Source organism: Falco cherrug, chromosome 7 (assembly GCF_023634085.1).
Source record: "Falco cherrug isolate bFalChe1 chromosome 7, bFalChe1.pri, whole genome shotgun sequence".
Taxonomy (NCBI): domain Eukaryota; kingdom Metazoa; phylum Chordata; class Aves; order Falconiformes; family Falconidae; genus Falco; species Falco cherrug.
Window position 1 is genome coordinate 49,157,890 of NC_073703.1, and position 24,182 is coordinate 49,182,071.

Here is a 24,182-nt window from a genome sequence, read left to right on the forward strand (position 1 = left end):
TAAAACTATACTGTCTCAAATCAAGTTAATTGTTTATTTTAATTGCAAAGCCTCCTGGAGGTGATAAGATTTGCTAGTCTTGGGTGCCTTTGAAAAGATAAATTACTGCTTTTGAAGCATTCAGGAGCTACAGAAAAGCACAAGTCATCTCAAAGCACATGGATTCTTGGTCATCAGACACAATTCCTAAACTCTAAAGGTAGAATAATGAGACATAAACAAAGCACTGAAAAGATGCTTGTTAAGTGAGCATTGTCCATGTCATGCACTACGTGATTCTGGGGTCCTGGGAGGGTGAGGAGAGAAGGAAGCATGTGACCATGCATTGAAGAAAGCATTGTAGTCACATGTATAAGGAAGCCAAAATTAAGGAAGACAAACTTGCTTCTGATATTTCCTACTTTTTGAATGTTTGACTTTGGGACTGTCATACTGTTATCCTCAAACTGTATGTCTATGTATTTCCTTGCCTACTTAATTTCAAATGGTTTGATCTAATTGTTTCTTACGACACTTAGTGGGGCGCATAGGGATACCTATTGCCAGGTTAAAGACAGTGGGTCTGTGGGGAAGGCAACAAAAAAGCAATAGGGAGAGAGAGCACTGATTGTTATTGAGATGAGCATATTTGCAGATGACCTAGGGTAAGGAGAGAGAGAAAAAAAACCCAAACCAACACTCCAACACCCCCACACCCCATTTCCCTTGGAATTTCCTGATCATTTACCAAACTCTCATTTGAGCAAAACAACCTACACCAGCCAAACTGGCTGCATCCTCTAGAACCTCTGCTGGCAAATGGAATAGAACTGGATACCTCCTTCATCCTTTGGAGGGAGCATCTGTCGCCAACAAACCCCTTATCTCCCCTCTCTTGAGCATAGTGTAGTTGGTCTCTTGTTAACGAGCTAAAACTGCTCTGCCTGCACTCAACCATCTCCAAGCAAGCTTAGGAAATTCTGCGGTGGTTTTCTTCTCCAAAGGTCAATTTCACTGAGACACCACTGCTTGGGCAGAGCAGCAGAGACACTTCAAGTTAAAATGCAATTTTAATATCTCAGCTACAGCTTTTTTAGACAATTTCTGGGCTCTGTAAAATGTAAATCCGGTAAAAATATTCCTCCTGTACTGCTCGGTATGAGGAAATCCTTGCCAAAGAAAAAAACCTGCGCTTTAAAACTCTTGGAGCTCTCTATGGAAGATTTTCCACTCCTGCCCCACAGAGGACATTTTCCAGTTACAGATTCTCGTGTCAGCTGGGGAATGCCCTGATACAATTAGCAGGAAGCTTAATCTCAGAGAGTCAGGAGACTGAAACAGCAGATAACATGAGGTAAGAGAGAAAGAAAGAAACTAAGGAAAGCTCCATAGACTGTTAATAACACAATTTCATCTGAGTACAGATCCAGCCAAGAGTTACTACACTACACCAGACTGTAACCAGCATTCTCTGAAGATGAGAATGGGAAATTACACCGACCTGGGAAAAACTTAGCTTCTGCAGGTGTTCTAAATGTTTTCCCCCTTAATTAGCATCCACTAAAGGCAAAGCAATCATGTTACATATTGGTAACAACCCATCCAAAACATTAACTAGTAAAAATTCCTATGATTCACACATACATGGGCTTATTACACAGCAATATCTAGTCAATGTTTATTATATGGGTACTTATAATGGGAAACAATTGCTATTTATTTAGCAGTCCATCATCATCATCAATTGACTCTAACTGCAGGCTACATTTAAGGGTAAATTTGACTGTCACTGCAATACAGCAATTGATTGAAAGCATATTGTTTTGACAATTGCTTATTTCAGATGAATATACGTGACAGCTTACGGAGGAAGAACACAGTGTCTTGGAATCTGACCAGAAATCTGAGTCCTGTTCTTAATGCAAAGGAATGTTTATAGGCATAGTTACAGCAGGGTAGTCATCAGCCCACTGTATGCAGTTGATTTAGTTCTGACAAAAGCCAAATGCATAGCCAGATGGGCAAAAAAGATGGAGACCCCTTCTCAGAGTCATGGGCAGGACACAGAGAATGAAACTAGGTCCTAGTTAGTCATCTGCACTCCAAAAATTTACTGTCCATTAGTCAACAGCTCCTTATTCATGGGTGGTGATTACTACATTTCCATGGCATAAACCTCCTCTTCCCAGTCATACCTTGAGCTCTCTCTCACACAGGAAATAAGCCACAAGTAGGTTGCTTTGCTGCTTTTCTGGTTCCAACAGTACCTTATTTTGTAATGCATTACTATAATTATTCCTCGTTTCGTGCTGTTTCCGTAATAATTTTCCAGATAAAAAACTTTTCCAAAACAAGTTTATGATGCATTGAAGGGAAAAAAAGAGAAAATACATAGGAAACAAGTGATCATTTCCTCAAGTGCTAAAGTTCCTAACTGGTCTTTTTCTGCTGCAGAATACTGTAAAATAAAGTTTGCTTTACAGAAATACAAAACCAGCCCCCAGGTACGTGCATAGACATTTTGATACCTGCAGTCTCTATGCTATTTTTTCCAGGCTGTTTCTGTGTCTTCTTGTAGGCTTGCAGAGTGTTTTTTGGCTTGCATCAGCAGGGTTAAAGCATGTGGGGTACCCTCCTCAGAACAAAAGCCAGGATGATGTAAATGTTGCTTTGCTCTTGCAGTTGCTCTATGTCCAAACACCAGCCAAAAGTAATCAATCAGTGCCTAGAAAAATAGAATCTTAGATGATGATTTGCATGCAAACTTCCCCAGAGAGAATATGCATGCTACATGTTAACACTAAGTGAATAACTGCAGAAAACAAGTTGCAGATGTGTCTTTCATATACAGTTGGAGCACAGAGGAGACAAGATTTGAGAGTTTGATCTGGTTCATTCATATCTGAAAAGCTGCCGGTTGCCAAAACAGTGTGTATGTGTTAATTAGAAGCTCTATTTTGTTGTTTTTAATCTTGACATACCTGCAGTGTAATACCAGGTATATATCATGTAACTGTGTGCTGTTGCAATTTCTGTTCTAGTTTGCGCAGGTGTTTGGTTCATCAAATTTTGCCTAAAAGCAAACAGAGAACCATGTTAATAAGAATATGAAAATGTCCTAGAACAGAGTAGAAGCTTTAAAGACTGAAAGTCTTTATGTCAATGTCTCCTGAATCACTTCATTACAAAATTCATGAGTGCTTTATGATTAATCCAAAGTGCAGAAAGCTCCCATTGGCTGCAGCAAGACCTGCCTTTGCAAGCAGGAAAGTAAAACTAAAGGCAACCCAGCAAGCTGAGGCATGTTATTTCTTACAAGTTGGTTATGGTGATCCTGTAAGAGTAAAATTAATAACCAAGAAGTTATTAATTTTGCTGCCTTTGCCTGCTGTGATGCTGAGCATACCTCCTACTTTGTAACTTGCCACTCATGTCACAGGAGTGTTTACAGGACTGGCAGCAGAGCACAGTAAATGTAAAGACAGCAGTGGTCTGCTAACCCTCAAGCTTTCATAACTTGGTTTTCCAGAGATGGGGGAGACATTTTTAAGCAATTTAAATGAAGGAATTCAGTGTTTCTAAGTTAACAAGCATCAAGCCAGGGAAATCCCTGCTGTTCAGTTTCCATCTAATAACTCTCACTAGCTTCAAGACAGTCAAGAGCCATTTCACAACTACTTAGGCTCAGATTTACCTGAAATTAAGAGCTAGAACAAGCACTGCCTATATCCCTCTTGAGCACAACATAGCTATAGTAAACAGATTATTTTATCCCCCCCCCCCCCCCAATATAATCATACAATCATACAATCATTTAGTCTATAGAAGACCTTGGAGATCAAGTCCAACCATTAACCCAAGACTGTCAAGTCCATCACTAAACCATGTCTCCAAGCACTGCATCTTTAAACACCTCCAGGAATGGTGATTCCACCACCTCTCTGGGCAGCCTGTTCCAATGCTTGACCATTCTTTCAGTGAAGAAATGCTTCCTAATACCCAATGTAAACCTCCCCTGTCTCAACTTGAGGTCATTTCCTCTTGTCCTGTCACTTGTTATCTGGGAGAAGAGCCTGACCCCCACCTCGCTACAGCCTCCTGTCAGGTAGTTGCAGAGAGCTATAAGGTCTCTCCTGAGGCTCCTTTCCTCCAGGCTAAACAACCCCAGTTCCCTCAGCTGCTCCTCACAAGACTTGTGCTCCAGACCCTTCACCAGCTCCGTTGCCCTTCTCTGGACACACTCCAGCACCTCAATGTCCCTCTTGCCGTGAGGGGCCCAAAACTCAACACAGCGTTCAAGGTGCAGCCCCACCAGTGCCCAGTACAGGGGGACAATCACTCCCTAGTCCTGCTGGCCACACTGCTTTGGACACAAGCCAGGATGCTGTTGGGTTCTTGGCCACCTGGGCACACTGCTGGCCCACGTTCAGCCGGCCGTCAGCCAGCACCCCCAGGCCCTTTTCCCCCAGGCACTTTCCAGCCGCTCTGCCCCCAGCCCGTAGCGCTCTGTGGGGCTGCTGTGACCCACGTGCAGGACCCGGCACTGAGCCTTGTTGAACCTGGTACAACCGGCCTCGGCCCACGGGTCCAGCCTGCCCGGATGCCCCTGCAGAGCCTGCCTGCCCTCCAGCAGCTCAACACTCCCCCCAGCTCGGTGTCGCCTGCAAACTGGCTGAGGGTGCACTCAATCCCCTCGTCCAGATCGTCGATAAAGATACTAAACAGAGCTGGCCCCAGCAGGGAGCCCTGGGGAACACCATTTGTGACCGGGCACCAGCTGGGTGTAACTCCATCCACCACCACTCTTCAGGCTCAGCCAGCCAGCTAAGTTAACCTGGTGTAGGGTACATCCGTCCAAGCTCTGAGCAGCCAGGTTGGTCTTCTCCCCTGCTTCCGACAGATGAGGCCAGCCTGCCCCTGCCCCTTTAAGACTCCCTTCATGAGGAATGCCCAGCCTTCCTGGACCCGTGGCCCTTCAGGACTGCCTCCCAGGGGACTCTGTCAGCCAGGGTCCTCAACAGGCCACACTCGGCCCTCTGCAAGTCCAAGGCAGTGGTTCTGTGGACCCCTCTCCTTATTTCTCCCAGAACTGAAAACTATCATCTCATGATCACTATGCCTGAGGTGTCTTCTGACCACCACATCACCCACCAGTCCTTCCCTGTTTGTAAACAGCAGGTCCAGTGGGGCATCATCCCTGGCTGGCTCACCAACCAGCTGTGTCAGGAAGCTGAGGTAACCGGCTATGTCAGTGAAACAACAAAGCCATGACAGTATTTTAAAAATAATGCTTATGCTCTCCTTACAGCTATTTTAAGAAAAGCTTTCATTTTTTTATGAACCTAGCTCTGCCTCGCTCTAATTTTCATATTTTCAAGTGACAAGGGTATATCATTGTCCATTTACACACAAATCATACAGACAGTATGCAGGCAGGATATTTTCCAACTTGCTCAGCATGGGGAAATTTTTTCTTAGTTTATATCAAATGACTACTGCATACAATGTTTCATGAACACAAAATTCTGTCTCTACTGTTAAGTAGTACACACATCAGTATGCTCTCTCACATAGACACAAGTTTATATTATAAACTTTTCCAATAAAATTATACACAAATAGAAGGAGTTGTAATTCTGATTTCTTCTGATCACTGTAGGTAAAAATCTCTAGTAAAGAAGTTTCCAGAAATTTAGTGAAAATACCTTGGACCACATAGTCTAAACAAAAATACTTTTGAAATAGACAGCATGAGAACAGACAACCTCATATTTTTATTATATCAACATTTAAAGTCCTCTAAAATCTCACTACTTATGATTTATATATTATGATACAAAGTTACTTTGTCATAAGTTGTAGTTTGTTTAACACAAAAAAGTATTTGGCCTTTGTTTATGGAGTTATTCTGTACCAATTCAAGAAGTAAGCCCGAACAACCAGGAAAGAGGAGTTATTTCTTCCTTAGTGCACATTCTTCAGTTTACTATCAGAAAAAATATTTACTGGTTTTCTAAATTGCTCTCTTTGTATGTGTATGAATAATACTGGCACTGCATACAAGCCATGTATTTATTCAGGATATTTTCTGCCTGTAGACAGAGACCCCACCAACAGTCATTCAGCCTCACATTCTCCAAGCTTACTCAGAAGATAACCAGGCACATTTGGAAAGACAAGACAGTCAACTGACTCAATGAAAATGATCAGATTTCCAAAAATTATACCCCTGATGTAATATAAATGTCTTTAAAAGAACAAATGAGTCATGTTGCTATAGCAGGACAATGTTTGCGTGCATTGTAGCTATGCAGTGTAATAACGATTGAAAACTTTGTGATGAGGGGATAATCATGCTCATGTAATTCATGCATACAGGCTTTGCTATTATCTCAGTCTAGCTCTACACAATTCAAGACTTCCCTTGGTTTCACTTGCTCTGAACTATCACATACAGTATGACAGATTCCTTCACTGGCACATATGGCATTTCTGGCCATGATTATTCCACCCAGAAAGACAGATAGTGAAGCCCCAGCGTACTGCAATTCACTTGGCCCTTTCAAATGTTAATTTCTCTAATGGTACACTTAAAAAAAGAACACCTGCAGAAAGTGGCATCAATCGTTTAGAAAACAGCACTTCCACATTCTCATACCAAGTGTTATGCCTGAAAGGAAGAAAATTAGATATTTACACCTTTCATTTGTAGGAGACATCACTTACCTCTGCAAAACATGCTGCAGGCAGGAGAATTATGTCTGCTCGCACTGATAAATGTTTGGGCCTTCCTTCCTGTGAGACCTGAAAAGGCAGAGCACTGATCCATTGTGAGACAGCAAAACGAAGAAACAGGTGCCTACAAAGAAGCAGACCAAAACATAGACTCATACATACTTCAAGAACAAACCAGGAAGGATTCAGGGGGTCTCAGCTCAAGTCTGTGAGCATCAACAATCTCACCTCAGTGTTTTGATCCCATGTAGACCTATGGTTTGTGCCAGTAAAATGATTTCTGAATATGCTTAGAAAGCCCAAATCCAAAATTCACCGAGATCACAAGAGCTAGAAAGTGTGATCAGATTTCTTATCGTTGATGGGAAACATTGATTACTGTTCACTAACACTGACCAGTAAGATAATCTTTATTTATGGGAAGTAATAATCAATAAGGCATAAAATAAGCCATACAGTTACTCCTGAGAACCATGACTCCGGGACACCCTACCATATTAGCCTCTCTGGCTGACTGTCTTTGCTTTTGAATGTTGTGTTCTTGGCTACATAGTGACCCACTCTGATGATACAAGTAAAGATAACCAGGTGTCAGTTTACCCCCTGGTCTATCTATGGCTTTTTTTCCTGGAAGGCTGAACCCTTGTCAGAGGAAATCACTGAACTAGGGTCTTCTACTTTATGAAAAAGTCTAAGTGTCAAACCTCCTTTCAGAGGAATGCATGCTAAAAACCCCTTCACCACTGAGTCAGCATCCTGACAGAAAAGAGAAATTGGCCTCTGAAATCTAGAAGGGAGTTTCTTACTGGGTATTTCAGGTTTTCATATACCTCAAGCCATGACTAAAGTAGAATTCCAAGTCCAGGAAAAAGGCCAGATTTAATAATTAATTCTCTACTGGTCTTGATGAGTCTGCCTTGAACAAGGTTAGTTTCTAGTCCAATTCTCCATGTTGCAAGATGCTTAGCATCCATAGGCTCCTTTTTTCATCTGAGAATTCTGTCATTAGCTTCCAAGCTTTTCAGTAATTTTGACAGCCTAAAAAGACTCACAAATCCCAGGGGATGGATTAGGAATATAAATGCTGGTACATTTATATGGGGACATCTGTGTGCAAAAGATATGTGGGAAAATTTATCATAAAAACAGGCACCAAAGTTCCTCAGTCTCTTTCTTCCCTCTGAAAGAAGCAGTGAATTGGATTGTGCTGCTCAGAATCACAAATTCTCTCAAAATCTATAAGGCAGAGTGTTGCAAGTCAAGAGACATCTCATTTGCCTCTTCATAATGTTCAGATGCTGGCTGCCAAGAAAAAATTACTTCTGAATTCAAAGTTCACTGGGCACGACCGTTACATTCATAATAAGAACCTGATGAAAACCTGTATTCTTCCACATGTAGCTAACATCTACTCTACAAGATTTCATTAGAATGAGAAACTTTGCATGCCCCTCTGATCACAGAGTCTGGGAAGCCTCACATCCCATTTTCCTCATGAGGACTGGGTTCTTCCTCTTAATGTCTTTGAGAAGGAAAAAACCCAAGGGTTTCCGAGCTTTGTCAGCTCCTATGCAATACTCTGTTTTCCCTCTTGGGTTCATATCCACATTTAGCAGCTTCAGTGAGAAATCAGATAACATCACTGGACCATGATCTCCTGATTATGACCCAATAGATCTGTCATGACAGCAGAAAGCACAATATACATGCAGACAGACATCAGCAATGTTGCATTACTGTCCATGGCTAAATAGTAGGTGAACTGAGGCAGTATATCTCATCCTGGAAATATAAGAGTTCTGTTTGCTTAAATGCAGCTAGTCCAGCATGATATTAAGCCAGCAGAAGCATTAACTCATCTGTATTTGTGTGCCCATATTAATACTGAGCTGCAGTCAGCATTTCAAATAGTTACTTTCAAAGGAGATGTGACATGCATAAAGAGGAAATATTAATGTTCTACTTTCTTTGCTTATAGCAAAACTTTTTGGTTTCACTCAGCTTCCCTTCCTACCTTCATGCTATTCCAGGGTGAAGACTTTGCTTTCAAAAAATAAAAAAAAAAATCTTCCATTAAGTCTTTAGAAATGTGTCCAGATGATCAAAACACATAGCAAAAAAGAAGGTCCTGAAAATTACCAAAGAGATCTCACACTAACTGATCTGTAGAGTTTGGTATTGTCAACTGATGACCTATTCTGTGTACAAAACAACTTATAGCCTAGATCACTATGCACGAACAATACAATTTGCTGAACTGTTAAAAACCAAAACCAAATTTAAATCACAATGCAAATAATTTCTGGACAAAAAGAACACACTGCTGTTCAAAAGAGGTTTTGCCATTTAAATTAGTGGTTCTGATAATTTTGTCTTTTCTTATACACTGCCAGAGACTGACATAGATGAATTATGGAATGAGGTACACATCTAAATGGGTTTACTCTGAAAAAGGTGTACTTTAAAGATACTATGGCATAGGCTGAAGTGTGAGCTAGCAACTTGTACACTTTATGTATTGAAAAGGAGAATGAAACCCCTGTAGCAGACGCAACCATCAAACTATTTGAGATTGAAAATTCAGTTGATGAACACAGAGTTTGATTCTCAGAGCCAGCTGCATTTAGGGAAATATGACGTTATTCACCTTTGAAAGAAAATTATACAAGAAACTCCCTGAAGTGGAAAGAGACCCACACACCTCCCCAGAACTAATCAGGGGAGTTAGCAATGCAAACAAATTTCATTGGTTATCAGACTGTTTTGGATAATTAAGTCTCACGGGCCAGGGTGTAATCACTGGAAAATTCCCACCCTCTCCCCACCTCTGTGTATAACTTTGAATAGATTCCTCATGTGCCTTATTCCTGTTTTACTTTAGTACATCTATCATACAACACTTCGTAAAAACAGGATGCAGTGGTGAATTGTTATGTCCCAGGTTAAACGGTTAGACTCTTCTAAAGAAGAGACTGGAGCTCCTGTCCCAGTGAACTGAAGCTCTCTGTGCCTGAACATTTTTGTACCCTCAAAGGATTCTGCAAAGACAATTTAAATTTATACTCAGAGGCTGGGAGCCACAGAAGAAACTAGACAGAATACTAGTCTAGTGTGATGTAGGCAAAGGCCACCCATGTTTTTTGATCAGTCTGCAGACCTGCCAGCAGACAAGTGGGCGCATCATTGCATCAGGCTTTTAACTGAGACCACGGGTGAGCTGTAACACAGTGGAAGGCTGCTAACCATTTCCTGTGGATCAGAATTAAGAAAAGTGTTTTGAATGAGAACAGCTTTGCAATTCTGGAAACAGACACAGTTGTCAGGAACCAAAGACAGGTGCCAGGAAAGAAGGTAGTGGAAAGAGCATAAAACAATAACCTCAGACTTCCATGATTAACTAGATAAGGAAATACATGAAGATGCTGTAGGGTTATTCGGGCTAACTGCAAAGCAGCTGCATCCACAGCAAGATGAAAAAGATTTTTCATGTTGCACCTGCTAATGGGCCTAAGTGAAAGAGACCATAGGCCTGAACTTTGGGACTTTGCCATTCTCACATTTATATTTGAAAATCCATAATTAAAAAGAAACTTGGAAACACTTGGCTTTATAAAAGTATGGCTTCACCACAGAAAATCAATGAAAGAAAAACCTTGCTCTGACTTGTAGTGTTGGATAATAATGCATTACAAAAAAGGATGCCTTACTCTAGTCTAAATCCACCCTGACAAATAAATACAGCAAAAAAATCAATAAGGACTGTAAGGTAGATGCACTACTAGAAAGATTTTTTTCTGAAGTACACTTGTGATATTAGATCACTACCAGCAGATTTCTGAAAAAAATACCAACCATGGCATCAGTCCTTACAATATGAGCAATTCTTGCCTGTTCTTTAACTGAAAGTCTTCTCTCAGCATTATTAATAATAATAACAACAATATTAATAATAATAATTTTGCAAAATTATTTTGGTTGAAACAGAGAAGGAAAAAAAAAGAAAAACAGGATAGAAATTGTGCAGCTTGGTAGCTAAGAAACTCAGAGCCAAAGTTATGCTCCTTCTATTTTTATCTGATTTGATTACCAATTTAATTTACTTTCTAAGAAAAAAGCACGGCAAAAGTAAACATCCTTGACACAATGGCCTAGTTTCTATTATTTAAATCAATATTTCACTAAGTTGCTGGTAAACCATACAGGTATATTGATTTATATTGCAATATGTGTGTTCTTTATGCTTCTCTATCTCAGCATCTATAGCACGTCCCCAGGATTAACAGACTTTGTGAGTTGTAGGAAAGTCAGTTCAAATGCTAATGGTACTTCATAAAACAGTTCAGACTTTCAAACAGTACAGAGGAGTCCAATAAAGGAATGTCCTGCCTGTGGAAACACAGTACTTTTTCTAATAGCAGCTGCCATTGAGTCATCAAGCAAAGACGGTTAGGGAGAACCTCTTTCTCAATGCTTTGAACTTCAGTGATTCAAAGACACCAAGTACCTAACGTATTGCTTCCTTTGAAATCCCAAAGAATATTATGAAAAGAAATAATGTAGCTAGAAATCATATCTAAGGGTAACAAACCAGACAGACTTGTGATGGACCAGCTGATGCATAAAAACAATGTTAAATAGCTTTAAAAATTTCTCCTTTTCCATAATTTTGTATGTCATAATGAGCTAAAAGTCCTTTTTTACTTAGAGCATTCTGGAAAACATGGCTCGGGCAAAACCTCCATGAATCTGCTAGCTACTAAGAATAGTGTTTGCATTGATTGTTCAACAGTCTTTTTACTACATATTGCTGAATATATAATTAGAACAAAAATGTAGACTGAAAGCTTCCAGATGAAGTCAAGGGAGTTACGCAGGCTAAGACTGGTGAAAAAACAGCCATCTGTCAGACTGTAAAAAGGGAGTTATACAAAACAGCTCAAGGAGTACCTCTTAACTTAGTGTAGACTAACAGTATTATTTACTTGAACAAGTCTAAAAAAGAAATGTAAAAATAGTGAGCATTAAAAAAAGATCACAATATGCTTTCTATATAATGAGACCACAGCAGTGGCTGGATACTACTATCTGGTTATTACAATAATGGGTGTTTTCAAAATGCATATCTTCTAGATTGCAGTCTACACCCACCGCTTTACCAAGAAATCTCCAGAATTGTATTTTAATGCTAATAAATAGCATGCAAGTAAATATCTGTTTGGTGGAGGGGGCGGAAGAAGTTGATTTGGTTTGGTTTTTTAACTGCAGCAGCCTCCAAGATGGATCTCAACAACTGCTCAACAGCGTGCAGTAACATGGCACAATAAGTTTGAAAAGATCCAAACTGAAGCTGTACAAGGAGCTTTCTAGGGAGGCTGGAGGCAATTAGCCAGCCCGGGACACTTTCCACTATACAGCCCTTTCCCAGTCCATCTGCCTATTCCAGTATTCTGCTGTGACTGTCTTTGCTAGCACAGTCTTAAAAGTCAGTTGCTGTAGTCTATTACACAAGCTTGGAAACAGCTAAATGCTACTATATGCACAGTGCAGAGCGAGGGAACTTTGCCTCTCCTTTCAGATGGGACAATGTAGTTAAAATCTTGGTCAGATATTCAACTTGGAAGAGATTTAAAATTACCATTCAAGTATGAAAGACCTAATAACCCATGGAAACAACTAGAGAAAAAATTACCATTATTAAAATGGCAGAAGAGCCAAGGATAGCTAAATATATTGTTGACAGGAGTGAAAGATCACTTGCTTCCATTCAAATCCTCTCATATTTCATGCAAAGTATAAATTTGAATAGGCAGCACTTGACTAATGGTAAAGCTGAGGCCTAAAATAAGAGTGGGGAAAAGAAAATAAGAATGGAAAACTGAGAGGCACACAAAACAATGATGGGAAAACCAGTGTGCTGGGAGACAAAATTTGAGAACAGAGAATGAAAAAAGGATAAATGAGACACTAATGGGAAGTGTAAGAGGAAGAAGAAGAAGAAGAAAAGAGATCAAGAGATGAGAACAAGGCTATAGGGAAAGGAAAGCACAAGATAAAGCATTGGGAGTGAGTAAGACAAAGTAAACACCACATGGAAGACCCTCATCTTCCTAACGGGTGACCTGTAAGTTTTGTGAATACCAATACAAGTGAACACCCAATTCACAATCCTTACACCTAATGCATTACACACAAGGCACCAGAAAAGCTGAAGTATAGCGGCAGCCAACAAAGAAAAAATGCAAAATAACAAACTGTTCAGTATGGATTGGGTGGCTTCACTTAATAACTTGCCATTTTGCTCTAGGCCACATCAAAGAAATCTCTCATAATGCTCTAAAATATGACAACAGAGGGCTAAAACACTCACATAGTGACACCACTTTATGAGGCAGAAAAGTACAGAACCAGAGCTATTTTCTTCAGAACTGAAATGATTTTGTTTTTACTAAGTACATTGTAGTCAAGGAGGCATTATTTTCCATGAACATGAACTGAAAAAGTGCCTGGCTGGCATCCCAGGCACAAATTGTCCTTGCTGGGTACTGGAACTAGGCCAGATAAGACACTCAATAACTCCATCTTTATCCTGCTGATCAGATATGCGCTCAAGTGTCCACATAAGAAATCTCAAAGACTTGTTGCGTTATATACTCACAATGTCCGGCGTGAAGGCAGCTGAACAAATGTTAGCTTTTACTGTGGATAAAAACCCATCATGCAGAAGAGACACAGAAGGTAACTGTTCTGATCTGGATCCCACTGGACAGTTGCTGTAACAGACAGAGTGGGCTGCGAGTCACTGCACGACTCACTTCCTCCATTCACCAGACCTGCTCTGCTCCCTACAGTGCCCCCCAGCCGACATGCGTCTTCATTTTCAGTACCCATCGAAACCCACGTCTCTGGCATATGTTCCTCCTCTTGGAAAATCCATAACCCTCTTCAGCATGGCCTCTTTCTGTAACCTTCCTTCTCACCTGCTGGCATGTACTCCCCCTCCAGACAATTTATCTTCCTTGGAATACAATAGGAACTGCATGCTCATCTGTTCTAAAAATAAGGCCCGAAGTATGGACTTAATTACATGACTGTTTGTATGAATTATGATCATGTTAATTGATTGTTAATTCTTACTCCAAATAATCAGTTGGAACAGTGCTGGGAAAAATCCAGTGTATGGCCTTTTATAGCAATTCAGTTACCTTGGTATTTGAGATCAAAGACATTGGTTTGATGATGTCATACTCTTGGTTTAAGACAACAAACCTAGCGTGTTGTAATCAGCATCAACATGCACCAGCACCTCTTGCTTTTTCCCTACTGTTTCCTGCTGTAGTGTCAGCCTACTATTCACTAAAGAAACGTTTTGCATACGTGCAAAGTATTTACAAGATGCCTACCTAATTATTCTTAGGTTTTGGAAAGTCATGTATGCTAGAAAGGTCCATATTCTTATAGTAGGATTTTCTTAATTGTTTGTGTCTAGGTGGAGGGCTTTTCCATTTGAAAAAAATCAAAGAATGCATACAGATGAAGCAACTACATCTCATTAATTTACTATGCAATGCAGTTATCATGAGAAGCACTATTTAATTTTTATTTCTACTCTAATTACTCAACAAAGGAGTCCAGTTGTCTTCTTGGCTGGATGCGTTCGATGAAATCAGAGCACAATTCTAATTTTTTGTTTGCACACATCTTACCCAGTTTTAGTAGCAGTTACATGTTTTCCAGTTGCTGATTTAAAAAAGGTTTTGTATTTTCTTTCATATGCCTCAATAAATCACTTGGTAAGCAGGCAGCCCTTGGAAATCTGGAGTGACACTGTTTGCATTTGGAGATTCCTGGGCACCTACACTTACAACTCAAGAGTCAACTGTACACATCTAGCTTTGTGCCAGGAGTTACTAGACAGAACTTTCCTCCTCTTTGATTCATGATCCAAATCGTCGAATTATAGATAACAGTAGGTGATACTGAAGATCGGATCAGATTTAATCAAAAGTGAAGATTAAAGTGTCTCTTCCCTGCTGTTTCTATTTCATTGAACTTTAGTTCACTGCTATAAATGATCTGAAATCTATCAGAAAGATAATCAAATCAAGCAATTCTCCAGCAAGTCCTCTGTTTCTCATTTTGAGAGTAGCTTGCAAGCTGATTTCTTAGCCGTGTATGAGGCAGCTCTCTGTTGAGGACTGCAGAAGTTTTATGTACCATGTATATCTTTTTCATGCATGGCTACTGATGTTTAGTTAGAAACATGCCTCCAAGTTTAGGGAAAAATTGATTCTTTTTATATCATACATTGCAGTGAAAAGGTCCTGTCAAAAAAACCCCATTCAATTAAAAATAAAATCATTCAAGTTCATTATCCAGAGCAACAAGAAACAGCAAGTCAAAACTTAACAGTGGTTTCTCTCCATGCTTACTCAGTGATGAGAGTTCGTTGTTTACACGCAAGCCTCAGTGTTATTTTAGATGCCTTTGGATATCCCACCTGGTCTCTAGCTGCCACTCCTGAAGAGCAGGTATTGTCCCCTATTGTTTTAACCTTTTCTTTCTTTCTTTTTTTTTTTTTTTTTTTTTTTTAAGCAGGTGTAAAGGGTCACCACAATCCCAATGTGCAACTTGAGGGTAAAAAAAATTCAAACAGGGAAAGCAAATTATAAACCATGCCAGCTTCAACAGTGGTGTATTTTATATATCTCTCAGTAAACAGCTTCTAACAAAGTGATTTGGCAATAGCTACAAGTACCCTGCTCTAACCTGTAAAACACAGTATGAGCTTTAATTGATAAGTCCTGCTTTAGTGAATATTGAAGAATTAAAACATTTTACAGATGGACAAAGGAATTATTTTGAAGGGTGGCTGGATTACAGTGGGTAGTGAACAGTTTACAAAGGAGGAAATAAAGTAATCTTAATTAAAGACTTCCTCTTGCTTCACAGGCTTTCAATAGTTAGCTCAAAAGAAACCATTCAAAGACATTTTCTGGATAGGCAAACGAAAACAACAGTCACATATATATATTTTACTTAAAGCCTCCAATTTTCTCCTTTTGCAGAATCTGTGAAGATAAATACTAACCAGCTCCTGACACTGGGCTAGTAAGCACAGAAGACACCTTCAAGGAGAAGCAGCACTACCAGGGATTATTCAAAGCAAGTGGGAAGATAAACCAATGACTGAGAAAGGATGCAGTTCCCTGGATCCTCCTTCCAGCCCTTCTTGTAGGTGGGCATTACATTTACTAACCTCCCATCAACTGGGACCTCCCTGGCTAGCCAGGACTGCTGACAAATGACTGAAAGATGCTTCAGCTTTCTGCTGTACGGTCAGCTGTTTTCTTTGTCTTCTCACAGTTTGATTGCTTGAAGGAGATGAGGCTGAGTGCCAGGAGACCCGAGACACAAGAACACAGAGGGCATATGCTTCCTCACTGATATTTCACAGTATCACTGGAAGCCAAAGGCAGCTTTTTAAGATTTAGTTGGAGCCACTATTTTAATCTTTTCAGTCTCTCAGCATCAATGTGGACAGTCCTGACAGTACTTTCATTTCACAACTCCGGATTCTGTTTACATATAAGCAAGAAAACGCTTACTAAAGGAAGGGTAGTCAGAAACTCTTAAAAGTTTAAATTCTTTCTGATAAAGTTTAGTCCTCACAGACTTCAAAAGTTGAAGTTTCCTTTGAAGTCTATATATGTTTTCATTGTAATAAAATACATTTTAAAAATTATTCTGTTCAAATTTACAGGATCCTTAAAAAGTTATTTTTGTGTAAGGATTTCAGAGATAACATAAGCTCTTAGAAATTCATGGTGAGGTGAGCCAAGGCTTTCTGGGATTGCTGGAAAAAACTGATTAAGCATTGCCAGATAAGAAATTCTTAACTGACACAGTTGTCCTTTTATTTTAAAAAGTGGTGGTCAGTGCTAAGATAATCTTTATCCATACCTTTTATTATTTATATAAATCTACATCTAAATCAAAACTTCTGCAAATGAACATCTTTAAAATGTTCATAGCGATTCTAATGAAACAGTTTTAACTATAGATATACATCCACAGTTTTGTGAAAACATCAGTGTATTTATAAATGTTTTTTGCAAACTAGGCCAGTAATTCTTTCAGTACATTGAAACGAATTTTAAATTATAAAAAAAAAAAATCAAGTAAAAGAAAATTAGATGTTGTTCTCATCTGGCTGAGAGCCTAGAAAAAAGCCATCATCTTTAAATTTCCCACCATTGGTGACATGGGGATCTACTCCAGAAAACTTACTTAGCAGTTGCATACCTTAAGCAAAAAAACCTGCAATCTGTGATTATTTAATCTGCTGTTCACACATGAAATTCCAGTCAAGCATTTTAAATAACCACAAAAACAACAGCAAGCTAGATGAAAACATTTCTTTCTAATATCACAAAAACTTCAGAAGAAACTCCTAAAACTTCTGGAGTCAGAAAAACATATTCTAGAGTGGAATTAGAACTTGTGGTTGATGTGACAAAGAACTGCCACTTAACGAGACAAAGCTAAACTTTTTTGTGTTTAACTAATCTGAAAACTGAAAAAATCTAAACTAAACACATACACAAGTCTTTAGGTATGCAAGAATCCAGGGGTCTTTTGCCATTGAGTTCTCTATACAGTTACTGTTTTCCTGTCCTAATCTCTCTTGCTTTCTGTCACATTAGGCAAATTGTTGTCTCAGTGGAGCAAGCACTAGCCACTAACGTGGTTATTCAGTAATGGGTTTGGTTTTGTTTGGTTGTTTTTTTCTAAAAAAGAGATGGCACTACCTATGCTATTGATGCCTGTCTAGTCAATTCTGAAATTAAAAGTAAATTGGTAATTATAATTTATGAGTAGTTACTTTGATATAAATGGTACACACACACACTTCTGAGTTGTGTATGGTGCACATCCATCACCCCATTAAACAGCTTAAAAATTAAATTGGACTTAGGCTTAGAAAAATGCAGAGAAAATAATGGCTTAGCCTATGCCTAAATCAGTACTAATACCATGTGATTTCTATAATATCCAAACAAACTTAATAAAGTACTCTGCAACAGTTGCAGGTGGTGCTTGGTAGTTGATTGATTTTATTTCTTAACAAAAATAAATATTTAAAACCTCTCCAAGAGCAGCAGACACATTATTCTCACGCAAGACAACTTTTCACCACCATATTCCCCAAAAATACTCTGATGAGGTGTGTATAAAGATGCCTTCTCACACAAAGGTTGCTTCATAGATTCTTTAGGGTATCTCTCTTAGCCAAGAGTACTTGCTCCTAGCTATCATTTCAACTGTCTCATCACTTGTGTTTGAGCAACAGATGCAGTGTTGCAATTACTCTCTTCAAAATGTAATCAAATACAATGCAGGTTTCTCTTAGGCCTCTCCCAGTATTGTACCTATACGCACATACATTGACACAAATACATTAAAGAAGAAATGTTGAAGTCTCAGGAGGGGAATTTAGAGGCCTGTCCTTCTGTTCCTCCTGTAGCCTCAATCTAAAAGGCTTTAACGAATGTCGCTGAAATAGCAGCTGGCCCTCTGCCAGTCCATTGCAGCACATATAGAGATATACATGTGCACAGGCACACACGCAAAGTTTGCAGGCATGCTTTAAAAAGAGGTCCAAGAAGTAAAATGCCCTTTTTAAAATGTGTTATGGAATATTAACGTTTTGAAGTATTATTTCCTTCACAGTTTGCTTAAGACAATTACATGAACAGAGATCATGGCTTAAAAAAATCCAGGTATTCCTTGCTAATCGATAAAATAGATATAATACTATACAAACAAAGATATTCAAGTACAGATGAAAAAGACTACTTTCTTTAGACTTTCATTTTTTTTCCCCTGTACAGTAGGTATTGTCTTCCAAAATAAAGATATCTTCCTGCAATTGCTGAAATGTAGTCTTTGGCCAAAACACCTCCCTCTCTTGGCTCAGATCTCACATAATATTTAAGCCATGTGAATAATATTTAAGACACTCCTGATAGGTCAATTTAGTTTCATAAGTTTGTAGCTGCATCAGTCTGTTGGTAAAAATGCAATTGCTAATCTCCAGGTAAACAATGAGTATTGACCTTCATAAGCAACTTCTAATACAGTTATGGATGTCACAGACTAATGATTAACAGTCATTACGTCAACACAGAGTAGGGAAAAGCTGTCTTTGAAAACAAAAGCATTAACACAGAAGTAGTTCTGTTGTGGTAAAACTGCAAGACTTTCCTTCAACTTACAATGAAGCTCGCTGCATTGTGGCCAAAGGCATTGGAACGGAACTATTAGCAAAAATCTTGTCAAAAGGAGCCATTAATCACATCTCTTCTTCTTCATTAGTATTATCTGTTTCAATAAGGGGCCTAGACCCTCTGTTTGTGGCCTTCCTCTACAGCTGTCAGAGTGGTTGAAGCCTGTCGATAGCATACAAACATATAGGAAAAGCATCCAAGGAGGTGCCTTAGAGAATTGCTTCGGATAATTTAACACATCCCAAAACATCTCTTCTCTAGGCTGGGAGCCACTTAGAATCATTAGCACTTGTTATAAGCTTGAGTAAGATATCACCTGATTTGAAGACTATGACAGCTAGATTAGGTTTGAAATAGGAAGGGACAGAGGAAAGACTCCAATCTGTCTGAAAAAGCTGTAGCTCTTCTGTACCTGTCAACAGGGAAATGCAAGATGTTACATCTGATAAATTTCTATAGGCACAACCAATTCACTTGTGAATTGACTCCAAAATAATTCTGTATATAACTTGTCTCTCTAAATACTCTTGGGGGGAAAAAAGTGTGAATATTATTTTCATACTAATCTGTGTATTGTTTGTACTATAAAGTGAATAGTAAAGGTCCTCTAGAATCCTTGCCAAAATGAGCGAGAAAGCACTGTATTGCACTCAGAATATTTAGTTGAAATTTATACTATAAACCAGAAATCTCACACTTCAGAAGAGTGGAAGATGAGTTGTTTGATCAGCCAAGAGTTCCATTATAGATCCTATTTTCCATGCAAGGAAAACAGTGTGATGCCGTCTGCTGAAACCAGAGAAACTTACTGCGTGCTGCTAATGGAGACCGGGACATGACACAGCAAGTATAAGCATCTGCACAAGCAAACAGTCTCCATGAATATTTAAGCTTATAATTTATCTGGCAGGGAAGAAACCAAAAGTGCACCAAAGTTGCAAAATGGGACATAATTACACGCGTTTTCTTAAGACAGACAGCTGAAACAGGAATTGGCTGACGACTAGGTCAACAGAGAGTATCTTACAAGGTTCGATTGCTCGGGTTGCTGCAAAGTGAAGCAAACAGCACGCTGTAATGAATGTTACCAAGACAATGCAAAAATCGTGAAACTGTAGGAGAAAGATCTGCTGCACTAACAGTTCAGTATACTCTTATACAACAGTGAGCAGAAATAAAAAAGGCAGCTGCCCTTTCTGCCTATCTAGGTCTAGGCCTCGTGAGAGGAATTTTTAACATATAAAAGTGTGTCTTCTCAATCTCTAATCTTTAAGGAGATAAATAGTGGTATTCATTAACATAGCATGAATCATTTTCCTTAGTACAGGTAATGAACAAACAGAAAAGTCCGTCATTTTCCAACTAGTTATTTCTCATAATGACACGAATGTTTAACTTGCCAGGTAGCACAATTATTGTGGAGAGAGAGGAGAACAATATGGTTATTGTATCTGAATAATTATCCACTGTGACACCTACAAGTCAAAGCAAAACGGACGTCAAAAGGAAGGAGTGCAAACTGAATTCAAGCAAATAGTGATGGCTTTTCACTGATACAGGTTAGGCAGATTTTGTAAAGTAACCATGCAAAGTAGCCAGTCAAGCTTCTGGTAAATGGTTTGCACCCACCGCAGTTTCATCAACACACGGGTCTTCACCCAGATCCCAAGTTTCTGTGTTTCTTGAAACATTTACTGGTTAGCATGTTTCAACAAATCCCCAGCAAGCTACTGTAAACATCCTCCTGCTTTACTCAAGCATAATTACAAAGAAAGAAATCACAAGAGGTTATAAGTTTAAAACTTACACTTAACTAGGAACATACTGAAAGGTATTTTCAACTGATCAGCTTTTTTCTCTGTTTACTCTATTAAAGATGTAATTGCCTTACTGACTTAGAAGAATCTACTTTCTATGCCTTCGACACTTTAGGGACAAATGGAACAAAGCATCACTGAATATGAGTCAACAGTGCCCTGGCAGCCCAAAGGGCCAACCATGCCCTGGGGTGCATTCAGCACAGCACAGCTAACCCACTGAGGGAGCTGACTGTCCCACTCTGCACTACACTGGTGCAGCCCCATGTTGACTACTGTGTGCAGTTTTGGGCGTCTCAATAGCAGAAGGACATCAAACTATTAGAGTGTGTCCAGAAAGTGACAAAGATGATGAAAGGCCTCAAGGGTAAGACTTATAAGGAGCCACTGAGGTCACTTGGTATGTTCAGCTCAGAGAAAAGAAAGCTGAGGGGTGACCTCATCGCAGCTTACAACCTCCTCAAGGAGGGCAGCAGAGGGGGAGGCGTTGATCCCCTCCTTCTGGTTAACCAGCGACAGGGCAGGAAGAAATGGAACGAAGCTGCATCAGGGGAAGTTCAGATTAGATGTTAGGAAAAGGTTCTTCACTGAGAGTGTGATCAGACGCTGGAACGGTCTCCTCAGGAAAACACCAAGCTTGTCAGAGTTCAAGGAGCATGTGGACAAAGCTCTTAGTCAAATAGTTTAGTTTTAGGTAGTATTGTGACAAGCAGGGAGCTGGACTTGATGATCCTTATGGATCCTTTCCAACTTGAGATGTTCTGTGGTTCTATGATCCAGTTCTGCAGGAAGTGCCACAGAACAACCAAAGTTTCTGTCTGATCCTAATTCCAACAGAGTAAGGCAATTAGTGTTTACTATTCCTTCTTTATTCATGTCAGGTGCTTTTTGAAACACTTCAAAGCCAAACCATCAAGCTATAGTTTAAATTCGACATACTAATTTTACCATTCTACATAATGAAATAGTTCCGTGACTGTATGTACACTTAAAATCAAGAGACTGAAAAAGTCAGAAAGCCGGACTGCTCTGTCTGCCCTCTGCCGGCCTTTCTGTATTTCAGCTTTCCCTTCAAAACAAGCCTTTCCTTGACTGAGATGATCGGGGATGGTGGTACCATTAAGGCTTACACCTGAACCGCTCTATACAGAGATCAATAGGCTGATCAATCCACTTTCTTGGAAACAAATTTTGGATAAATATGCATAATGCATATATTTCTGGTAATTGACAAAATACAGAAAACGAAAAAAACCCCCACACTTCATGCACTTTCCTGTAGAACAATGTTTCATTCTTTGTGCTACATTGCTATGGTCAGAAAGGAAACTGATAGGAGACACACTTCTCTAGTGCTAATATCCTTTAAAGCTACTCCAGCAATGTTCATCTCCCTCGTTTTCGAGATCAGTATCATGCTCATCTTAGATACACTTCCTCTTCTGCAAGAACAGTATCTAGCTGGCATATTTTTTAAATGATTGCTAAGACACTAATTTAAATGACACATTCACAAAGGGTTTGGCCATACCTCTTAAAACAACAGAGAAATTGCTACTCAACTCTCTCATGTGGCTGAATTAAAAAAAGGAAATATTCATAAATTAGAAGCTTATAAAACTTAACCTAGTATACAGAGACTAAAAGGGAAGGATCAGAATGTTTAAATTACTTAGGAAGAGTTACCAAAACATTAACCTAATTTTATTGGACTACCATTTAGTTAATACTTGGGAACTTTAAGGAAAATGAAAAAACACCACCATCAGCAGCAGCATACAAACAGGAATATATGCGAACCATCATTTTGTTCATCTTCCTTACTTACAAAGCACTATGTGACTATCCACACGTAATTTAGTAACTTTTTAAAAAACCACCAAAAAACGAAACAAAAAAGGAAATACAAACAGCAGTCTACAAACAGGTATTGGGGAACGGGAAATCAAAGGTACTAGGACACTTCTTAAATGCTAATGCTTCATTGCTTATTAGTAGCCTTCACAGTAAAGGAAATAATAGCTATTGATTTCTGATCTGTGATGCACTATAGTACTAGAAGAGAATCTCTCCTGATCTAGAAGAGTCAGAAAAGTATTAAGAGTGGGTGGACAGCTAGTTAAATTTTATTAGTTGTGCTGCAGTACTTCATAAGAAGTGAAAGGATATATTATTTCAAAGCCTTGGAAAAAATAATTTTTCTCTAATTTCAAGAACAAAATAGCATGAATGAGAGCAGTAAAGGCAAATCAGCCATGAAAAAGAGGCTGAAAAACAGCCCTTCCATAACATGAAAGTGGGACATAACATCGGTTGAAATAATAAATTATTTACTGGTACTTGAAGCAGTACAAACAATAAACAGCATAAGCTCAAACTGAACACATAGCTCAAGAGTAGTAGTTTTCATAGAATCATAGAACAGTTTGGGTTGAAAGGGACCTTTAAGGGTCATCTAGTCCAACTGCCTCTGCAGTGAGCAGGGCCATCTTCAATGAGATCACGTTGCTCAGAGCCCTGTCCAGCCTGACCTTGAATGTCCAGAGAGGTGGTAGATGCCCCATCCCTGGAAACAACCTGTTCCAGTGTTTCACCACCCTCATCATAAAAAAAAATTTCTTCCTTGTATCTAGTTTAAATCTACCCTCTTTTAGTTTACAACCCTTCCCCTTGTCCTGTCACTACAGGCCTTGCTAAAACATTTGTCTCCATCCTTCTCATAATCCCCCTTTAAGTCCTGAAAGGCCTCCCTGAGGTCTCCCCAGAGCCTCCTTTTCTCCAGGCTGAACAACGCCAACCCCCCCAGCCTGTCCCTCATAGCAGAGGCCCCCGGACCCCTGCCATGTCCCACCTATGAGACCAGAGGTGTGACTGAGTCACAAATCCCCTCAGTGTGCACCAAGGTGAGATACCACCCCAGGTCCACACAAAACCATCAGCTTTAACGGAAAAAACATTCTGTGAACATTGGCCCTCTCACAGTTATATCCAACCAAGCTGTGCAGCTGTGTGAGGAGCCGAGGTAGACCTTGCATTATTTAAGAGCTTTAAGAGAAAAAGAGGAGGGGGAGAGCAAGCTAGAAGCAGGGGGAGAGACAGGGAGGTCACCAGTCCTGGATCCAGCACTGGACATGCCAGCAGGGCGTTCAGTGCAGACAGCTCCCCAGAAGGTCCAGCTTCTCAGAGGAACAGGTCGAGGGCCCTGGCTAGCACCTGACCTCTAACCTTGGCATGGCATCCCACAGCTCCTCACGGGCAAGCCCCGTATTACTCCCCTCCTCCTTCAAGCCTCGTTTAAAGCTGTCAGAGCCCCACTAGCTTGTGAGCAAAGACCCTCTTCCCTCTTCGAGAAAGGTGAATCCCA

At 39.7% G+C, this 24,182-nt stretch overlaps 1 long non-coding RNA gene across 1 annotated transcript; it reads right to left on the reverse strand.

Annotated features, from left to right (window-relative positions):
• Positions 1-2,169: 2,169 nt before the first annotated feature.
• Positions 2,170-6,800, reverse strand: LOC129736547 (uncharacterized). The gene is made up of 3 exons (XR_008733303.1): positions 6,706-6,800; positions 2,961-3,052; positions 2,170-2,704 (listed from the first exon to the last, which is right to left on the reverse strand). It is a non-coding gene; the product is annotated as an uncharacterized LOC129736547 (long non-coding RNA).
• Positions 6,801-24,182: the final 17,382 nt, after the last annotated feature.